This window comes from Grammomys surdaster, unplaced genomic scaffold, assembly GCF_004785775.1.
Source record: "Grammomys surdaster isolate TR1022 unplaced genomic scaffold, NIH_TR_1.0 182, whole genome shotgun sequence".
NCBI classification, from domain to species: Eukaryota; Metazoa; Chordata; class Mammalia; order Rodentia; family Muridae; genus Grammomys; species Grammomys surdaster.
The window spans coordinates 2,586,823-2,596,089 of NW_021604627.1; positions in this window are offsets into that span (position 1 = coordinate 2,586,823).

Genomic DNA, 9,267 nt, shown 5'->3' on the forward strand with positions numbered 1-9,267 from the left:
TCAACTGCTTGCTTTCTATAAAGCCTAGTAAGGTTGCAAAGAATGTATGTCCACGCGCCCATGCGTGGGTATGTAGGATTTTACTGTGTGACCATTTAAGTCTGTTAAAATTGGTTAGCTTGAAAATTACAAATTACAGGAACCACCTGGGCTCAGACAATGGGATACTATGTAATTATTTATAAAAGAATAGGCTGGAGAGATGCCCCAGTGGTTAAGAGCACTTGATGCTCTTGAAGAAAATCTGGGTTCAGTTCCCAGCACTGACATGGTGGACACAACTATCTGCAATACCAGCTCCAGAAGATCCAATACCCTCTTCTGAACTCTTTGGGCACCAGACATGAACATACATACAGGCAAGGCACACATGCAAAAAAATTCTTTTACAACAGTAAAAAGAAAAGAAAAAAAGGAATAAGATATATCTCTACTTCTTGTAGTGGAACAAAAACTGATTCTAAAGTAATATAAATAGGAATATAGAATATGTTTTGATTTCACTAAAAGTAGAATATATATGGTTGATCAAGTGTAGGAAGAAGTCTAGACAGAAAACTTAATGTTACTTCTAGAGAGTGTTATCAGAGGGAAGAAAAAAGAACCATGTTTTTATCCATATTACTTTGGTCATATAGATTTTTGTTGTTGTTGTTTTCGAGACAGGTTTTCTCTGTGTAGCCCTGGCTGTCCTGGAACTCACTCTGTAGACCAGGCTGGCCTCTAACTCAGAGATCCACCTGCCTCTGCCTTCTGAGTGCTGGGATTAAAGGGGTGTGCCACCACCGTCTGGGGGGTCATATAGAATTTTTAAATAAACACTTGAAGATCTAGGGGTTCGCTGGTAGAGTACCTACCAAGTATACCAAGTATGTACAAGGCTCTGGGTTGCACACTCTGTATTGAAAAAGGAGAGAAAGAGAGAGAGAGAGAGAGAGAGAGAGAGACAGAGAGACAGAGAGACAGAGAGACAGAGAGAGAGACACAGAGAGAGACAGAGAGGCAGAGAGAGACAGAGAGACAGAGAAAAAAAATAGCACTTTGCTGATGTTGTGATGGCATGTGCCTTTAGTCCCAGCACTTGGAGACATGGAGACCTGCATCTCTCTCTCTCTCTCTCTCTCTCTCTCTCTCTCTCTCTCTCTCTCTCTCTCTCTCTCTCTCTCTCACACACACACACACACACACACACACCCCTCCCCATTGTGTCCCCTCTCCTGGCACCACTCTTAGTTCTCCCTGCAACCCAGGGTCTATGCAGAGGAAATGAGAACTTGGACAACATATGACAAGCTCCAGGGTTCCGTTCCCCATCCTCCTCAGTGTCTAAGAGTGGATGCTGTAAGGTCTTCCCAAAGCTGAGGTGCAGGGTTCCTGGTGTGGTCCTCCTGAGATGATCAGGGAATAGTATGGAGGTCAAAGAGATTTTATTTTATTTTATTTTATTTTATTTTATTTTATCATGATCATAGAGGTTATGAGCAAAGAGGGACCACAGGTTTCCTAATGCTTCTGATGGACTGGTAGTGAACAATTCACATTCCCGAGTCATTCAAGTGTGTCTAACCTTCTAACATTAAGAGGTGAGATTGTCAGCCAGGCCGTGGTGGTGCACGCCTTTAATCCCAGCACTTGGGAGGCAGAGGCAGGCAGATTTCTGAGTTCGAGAGTTCGAGGCTAGCCTGGTCTACAGAGTGAGTTCCAGGACAGCCAGGACTACATAGAGAAACCCTGTCTCGAAAAACCAAAAAAAAAAAAAAAAAAAGGTGGTGAGATTGTCATCTACAAATGTGTAGATGGCATCTCCAAAGTTATACAATCAAGTTAATGGAAAAGAAATTACACTCCCCCAAAATCTCATTTTGGGTAAGTTAACAATTTTGTGATGGGCTGCATTCATAGTTGTCATGGGACTCATGGCCACAGGATGCACATGCCTGCCAGGGGCGTTCCCCTTTTAGCCAACAGTATAGATACACAGCAGCTGGCTGTAGCAGTGTGCTCTCCCAAGACAAGAAGGCTAGGTAGGCATGGTGGCTCCTGCTATTGAGCAATCAGGGAGTTGAGACAGGAGGATTGCTTACAAGTTTAGGGCCAGCCTGGGCTGTTACGGTAAGTAGAGTTAAGAGCCTGCCTCAATTTGTTAATTTAATTAATTAAAGAAGGAATAATAGGAGCTGAAAGACATCTGCTGGGAGCTTTAAACAACTCCAAAAATTGGGGAGAAATGGAGGAAGTTGTGAACAGGGTGATTAGGCAGAGCCCAGGACAGCAGCAGTTCCACACTGCTAACCAGCAAACTGTGGTAAGAAGGCTGGCAGACATCCACATGCTTCCAGAAGACCTGGAAGGAAAGGAAATCAGACTGTTGAAGGGGGAGAGAAATGGGAAAGTCAAAGTAGTTAAGGTGATGGATGATGAGCTTCTGACAGAAGCAGGCATGATCCTCTTGGGGCTCCCGTGAGTTCCTGCAGGAGCCAGCCTGGCCCCGAAGTTAGGGAGAGATAGCTCAGTGGTAGCACATTTGCCTAGGATTTCAGAGGCCCTGGGTTCAGTCCTCAAGACTTCTAAGAGAAGGGGGGAGAGGGGGGGTTATAGCTAGGCACTATGGCACACATCTGTAATCTCAGCACTTCAGAGATGAAGACAAGATGATCAAGGATTATCCTGCACTACCCATCGAGTTAAGGTACCAGCCTGGGCTACATTAGACTTTGTATCAAACAAAACAAACAAGCCAACAAACAAAAGCCTGGCCTGGGACTCTGTGGTTTTCCTTTTCACTGTGTGACACATTTTCTCACTCCTTTGATGCCATCCTCAGAAAGCTTTCACCAGAGGCTGAGCTGACAGGCTCTCCAATCCTGGACTCCTAGCTTCTAGAACTGTAAGCTATAATAAACCTCTTTTCTTCATACTCAGCCTCAAGCATCTTGTCACAGGAATAGAAAGCAAAGGTACTTGACTCTCAGACTGATCCCCCTCTTTCCTACTTTACATACTAATAGAAACACTCACCCATTCATTAGGGATTTTTTTTGGTACCCCCACTTCAGATAGAGCATAGATTTTTTAAATAAACCACAATTTTAGCTTATTTCCCAAAGATTCTGCCCTGAGTTATCAGAAGCAGGATTCAGAGTGCACTGCAAACATATTATATTATGAATGTACATGCTTTCTATTCATGTAAATTTAAATATGCTCATTCAACAGGCAAAAATCTGAGAATACTTGTTCCTATTTTTTTTTAATGGAGGGGGCTAAGGACTAAGGTGTAGCTCAGAGCTAGAATACATGTTATCTGTTCAATCCACAGCACCAAAGGAAAAAAATCATAGGTGTGATTTCCACATGGTAAAATGTACCATGTTTTTTTTTTCTTTTCGTGCTAGGTTGGAATCCAGGGCCTTGAGTATGTTAGGTGAGTGCTTCTCCACTGAGTTCCATCCTCTGCCACAGTGCACACAACTTTTAAGCAAATAACTTATGCCTCTGCCTGTGGGTATCCCTGCCATGTGACCACCATTCATATGAAAAATACAGAAACTTTCCAGTACCCCAACAAGTTTCCTTGTGCCCCTTCCAAGTTTTGCTAATCCTCAGAAACAGTGGATATTCTGATAGTTGGATTGATTTGTGGCGTGCGTGCGTGCGTGCGTGCGTGCGTGCGTGCGTGCGTGCGTGCGTGTGTGTAGAACTATTCCAAATTCATGAGAATCAATATCTCATGGCTCAGCTAGATGAATCACCCATGAAAACTTGTATGAGCTTACCCTCTGTTTTAGTCAGGGTACATATAATTAGGAGACATAATATTTCAAGCAGAAAGATTGCAGGCTGAGAATTGCAGTTGCTGAAGAAATAAATCACTGTAAGAGCCAGAGGAGCAAAAGTGAAGAGACTGTCCCTGGTTTCAAAAATCCCAGGGCTTCAGCTGCAGCCTAGAGATTATGAAGCCACCATTTTGCTTCCATGAAGCTGAAGATGTAGTTGAACAAGACCGCTTCTGGGTATAGTTGAGAAGGGCTCTATTGTGGATATGAGGGAGAGAACAGCCAGAGGCATCTGGAAGAGTCCAGACTGAACATGGCCAGCAAAATACACTGGGCTATGAGAACAGAGCGGGGGGGGGGGGAAGGAGGGGAGGGGGGAGGGAACAGAGGACCAAAAGGACCAAGACAGCACATGGGAATCAAGAAGCCAAGAGTGAGCAAGAGAATGCATGGCCAAAATGGCTGGTTTCTATAGGAAAGAGAAGCCTGGGGAAGGGAAGCCCAGCCTGGAGAGGTTTACCATAGGGAGTAAGTAGCAGGATGAAGTATACTGGGAAGAGCCGCAGATACTGAGTGAGCCTTGTCCCAGGTTTCTCTGAGATCTGACAGTGGTATCTGGAGCCTTTGCCTCATCCTCCTATCCAGAAAAGCAGAAACATGGCTTCTGTCTTGTTTTTGCTTTCCAAAATATCACAAAAAACACATCTCAACACTGAAATCCAAATCATACCTGGAAATTTGGAGTGAAAAGGAGTGAGTCTGGGTAGTGTAGTTTTTAGCTTTCCAGCCTGAGATGTGTGAGGAAAAAATAGGTGGGGGGGGTGGAAATGGATACTGAGTTTCTGGCACACCCTGTGAGTTCTAATTTATGTGCATGACCTGTCTTAGATATGTCAGCAGCTACATATGCATCTCAGAGACATCAAATAGCTTTTGAGCCATCATAATTTTTGCTGTTGTTAGATACAAGTATTGATGGGGAGATGGGCTCAGTGGAGTAAAAAGTACTTTCATAAAGACCTGATTACATCCCCAGCACCCACATAAAAGCGGGGCATAGGAGTGTATACTGTAATCCCAGCACTGAGAAAGTAGAGACAAGAGGGTCCTTTGGCATTCACTAGACAGCTAGTCAATATGGCAAACTCCAGGTTAGGCAAGATTCTGGTGAGCCTGTGAAGAAGACACTAGACACAGACCTACACACACACAAACACACACACACACACACACACAGAGAGAGAGAGAGAGAGAGAGAGAGAGAGAGAGAGAGAGAGAGAGAGAGAGAGAAACTTGCCTACACACCCACTAATTTTTGCCAATCTGGTAATGTGATGCGGCATCTGAGGGCTTCAGACTTTCTTTTACCTAACTAATACCAAGGTTGAGCAGTTTGGAATTAGATCTAACTGGCCTTTGGATTTCCTCTTTTATAAAGTGCTTCTTTTTGCAAGTCTGCTTCTCGTTCTCCTAAGAGCTCTGCTGACTGAGTAATTCATGTAATCTGAAAACTGCTTGGCTTTTCCATTTTTTTGTCCTGTATTTTTTACTAACTTTACAGAGTCTCCTTTCTTTGCTAAAGAACATTCTGGCATTTACAGAAAATTTGATGGGACAGTACAGATATCCCTTATATATCTTGCAGCCGGTCTTTCCTATTATTTGCATTAATATGGCCCATTTGTCACAGTTAATGATCCAGTGTGGATACATTATCATTATCCAAAGTCCCTGCTTTATTCAGATTGTCCTCCCTGCTGCATGATTCCATCCAGGACACCTAAGAACATTTCGTTATCATGTCTCCTTAGGCTCCTTTTGGCAGTGACAGTTACTCATTTGAGTAACTTATTTTTTGATGTCTTGACATTTTCAAAGAGGAGTAGGCTGGCATTTTAGAGCCCATCTCTTAGACTGTAATCCATGTTTTCCCTGTGGATTGGACTGGATCTGTTAGTCACATGTGTATAACACTGACCAAATACCTAATAGGAACAACCTATGGGAGTAAAACTTGACTTGGGGTCCTGGCTTCTGAGCTATCTCAGGCCATTGTGGCAGGGAAACCACTGCGACAGGCGCAGCACCATCCAAGACAGCTGACCAGGAGGCAGAGTCCATGGATCTGAACCCAGCATCGATTATCACTTCTAAAGGCCCGCCTTTATGTGTGCAGTATTCACGTGTGCCACAGTATTAACATGTGCATGGGTATCCACGTGTCCACAGGTATTCATATGTATGTGTCAGTGTCCATGGAGGCTAAAATAAGGCATCAGAAACCCTGGAGTCAGATGTGGCTATTAGGAACCAAACCTATCTTTGGTTCTTGGCAAGCTCTCTTAACTGCTAAGCCACCTCTCTAGCCCTATTGCCAGCCCCAGTGTGAAAAGCACCTTTGTCTCCTGTCTCCCCTAAGGGCGGGGGTGGGTGGGTGGGTGGGTGGAGTCTATGCTCTCTCTGGCCTTAGCTGAGGGATCATGTTGCTATTGATGAGGTGGAAGGTTTCTTGTAAGCTACTACTTTGGTCTTCACTGCATACAGTGCCTGGCCACATTTCCACTTGTAAATGTTTCCATGGAAAAGTTAACTGCACGTCGCTGGTTCTTCACTAAAGACTGAACCAGACGACTGTGTTCAGAAAGCAGAAATGCTGATGAGTCTATGTGACCTTGAGGACATTTGCCCTCCCTAGGTTTCAACGTCTCCATCTATGCCACAAAAAGGAGGCTTGCTAGAACAGTGTTTATTCTGTTGAATGCTAATGACTCTTTGATACCTCAGCTGAAAAGAGGCCTTTGATGTAAAAGACAAGTCAAAAAAAAAAGAGTATTTCTCAGGACAGAGAATATGCATGAAGTTGACATATAAGAGTGTTATTTTATATTCTAATCTGCTTATAGTGTTTTTTGCTATTTCTCAAATTAAAATAAACCAGGATGTCCTAGGGTTCTTTTAAGAACAGAAAAGGTTGTATATTTCTTTTGGTTGAATTTATGGGAGCTCGGTTCCACTTTATATGACTATATCTCTACATGAGATTCATTTAGAAACATTCACGCAGGGCTACTGGCTCAAACCTGTTCTCCAACATGCAGCAAGATGGACCAGTATGGAATTTTAGTTGGTGTGCACAGAAGTTACTTTATGTTAAATTCTCTTTTATTTATCTACTTATTCTGTGGTGTGTGTGTGTGTGTGTGTGTGATTGGGTCTAGCCTCCCACCTTGTTGGGGTAGGGTCTCTCTTGTTTATGATGCTATGCCATGTACTACAGGCTAACTGGCCTTGGAACTTTCAGATCGTTCTCTCATCTCTGCCTCCCATTTCAACACAGGAGAGCTGGGACACACACCACCAACTCCAGATTGGTTTAGGGATCTAACTTGGATTTTCAGTATCACACAGCTAGTTGATCCAACTCCTTGGCCCTTGAAAAATGATTTTTAGCCAGGCAGTGGTGGTGCACGCCTTTAATCCCAGCACTTGGGGAGGCAGAGGCAGGCAGATTTCTGAGTTTGAGGCCAGCCTGGTCTATAGAGTAAGTTCCAGGACAGCCAGGGCTATACAGAGAAACCCTGTCTCGAAAAACAAAAAACAAAAAAAAAAGAAAAAAGATTTTTAAATTGGTTTTTAAATGTTTGTAGTAGTCGTGGCACAGCTTATGCTTTTGAAATTAGCTGCTTTAGACATTTTGTTTCTAATACATTCCTAATAGAAAAACCACCTCCCCCATCCCCCAACCTTCATAGTCCTTTAAAGACACATGTGTGCAAATTCTCTGTTGGACAAATACACAAAATTGAGAGTTAAGAGCTTTCTGAGGTTGAGTAAGGAAGTCCAGACTGTATTATAAATTGAGAGTGGCTTTGGTAAACATAGCGATTTCTAGAAACTGCATTCTGAGTATTGGGGGAGGGGGGCTTTTGATTCCAGTTCTTGGTCTGGCTAAGTTTCACCTGGACTCCTGGAGCTGCTGCAGCTCTTTTGTTCTCCCTCAGTCAATTCCAAGGATAAAACAGAGCCGGTAAACTGAGAGTCGGTGAGCTATTTCCACTCAACCACATCTACCTTACACTTGTGCACTGAACAACGTCCAACCACCTCCAATGGCTCCTCCACTTGTACGGAATGAGTGTTCTTCTGCATACAAGTCAAGATTTTTTTTTTTTTAAAAAAAACTTTTCCTAGTTGAGGCATGGCTTGGTGATTAGAGCACTTGCCTAGATTATGTATAGCTCTGGGGTTCCATGTCCAAATGAGAAAAGAAGAAAGGAAGAAAGGAAGGAAGGAAGGAAGGAAGGAAGGAAGGAAGGAAGGGAGGGAGGAAGGAAGGAAAGAACTAAAATATTAGCCTAAAATTTAAGCTGTTCTTCTACCCTATAAAATGTCTTTTGTCAAATTAAGCAGTTGAAAGTTCACCATAGCCGGGCGGTGGTGGCAAACGCCTTTAATCCCAGCACTTGGGAGGCAGAGGCAGGTGGATTTCTGAGTTCGAGAGTTCGAGGCTAGCCTGGTCTACAGAGTGAGTTCCAGAACAGCCAGGGCTACACGGAGAAACCCTGTCTCGAGAAACAAAACAAAACAAAACAAAACAAAACAAAAAAAGAAAGTTCACCAGAAAAGGCATTTTTCCCTACCATATATGCTACACTTTTTCCTTACCTGGATCTTATCACATCCTCCACTTACATATTAAAATCATATTCATTTTTCAAGGTCATCAGCTGGGGAGTTGTTTTCTAACCACAGATTATGGGCAATGTCACTTCTTGCCTTACATCATAGGCCTATGAGCCAAGGGATGATTTTGGTCTAATTAGTGTGTCTAGCCGTCACATAACCACTCTGAACACCTTGCCCAGATTAGAAACCAAAGGAGGACCGAATGAAATAATTAATACTCTATCGGATCACTCCTTGCATATGCAGTGTTCGGAGGCAGGGGTGTTAGAAACTGTAAATCAAAAATCAGGATACCAAGCTATATTTGACTTTCAGACAATGGATACTTCGTACATATAAAAATAAATAAAATAATATTTCAGTAAACACACTAAAAATTACTCTTTAGAACTCAGATTCAAGCAGGAGTCCTATATTTTAAGTAGCACCTCTACTAGGCGGGCAGGGGTTCCCCCAGGTGCCAAGGCTTCCTTCCCGCAGGTACTCAACGTCTGTGTACTCCGGAGAGCAAAACCTGAGCTAGCCCAGCGCTTTCCACAGCTGTCAGTTGCAGCGGGCAGGAGGCACAAGGTCGGGAAACACCGATGCTTGTATTGAAAATCATCACCGAAGGTTGGACAAAGGGTCCACACCCGGGAGTAAGACTCACTGTGGACTTTCCAGAACCTGCAACCAGTGGGGCCACCTGCTCTAACCGCGGGCCCTACCCTTCATCTCGTGACCGGTCTTTGTGGGCCGGCGGGACAGAACCGCCCTGCTCTTAAAAGCGCTGGCTCCTATTGGCAGGGCATGCCACTCATCACGC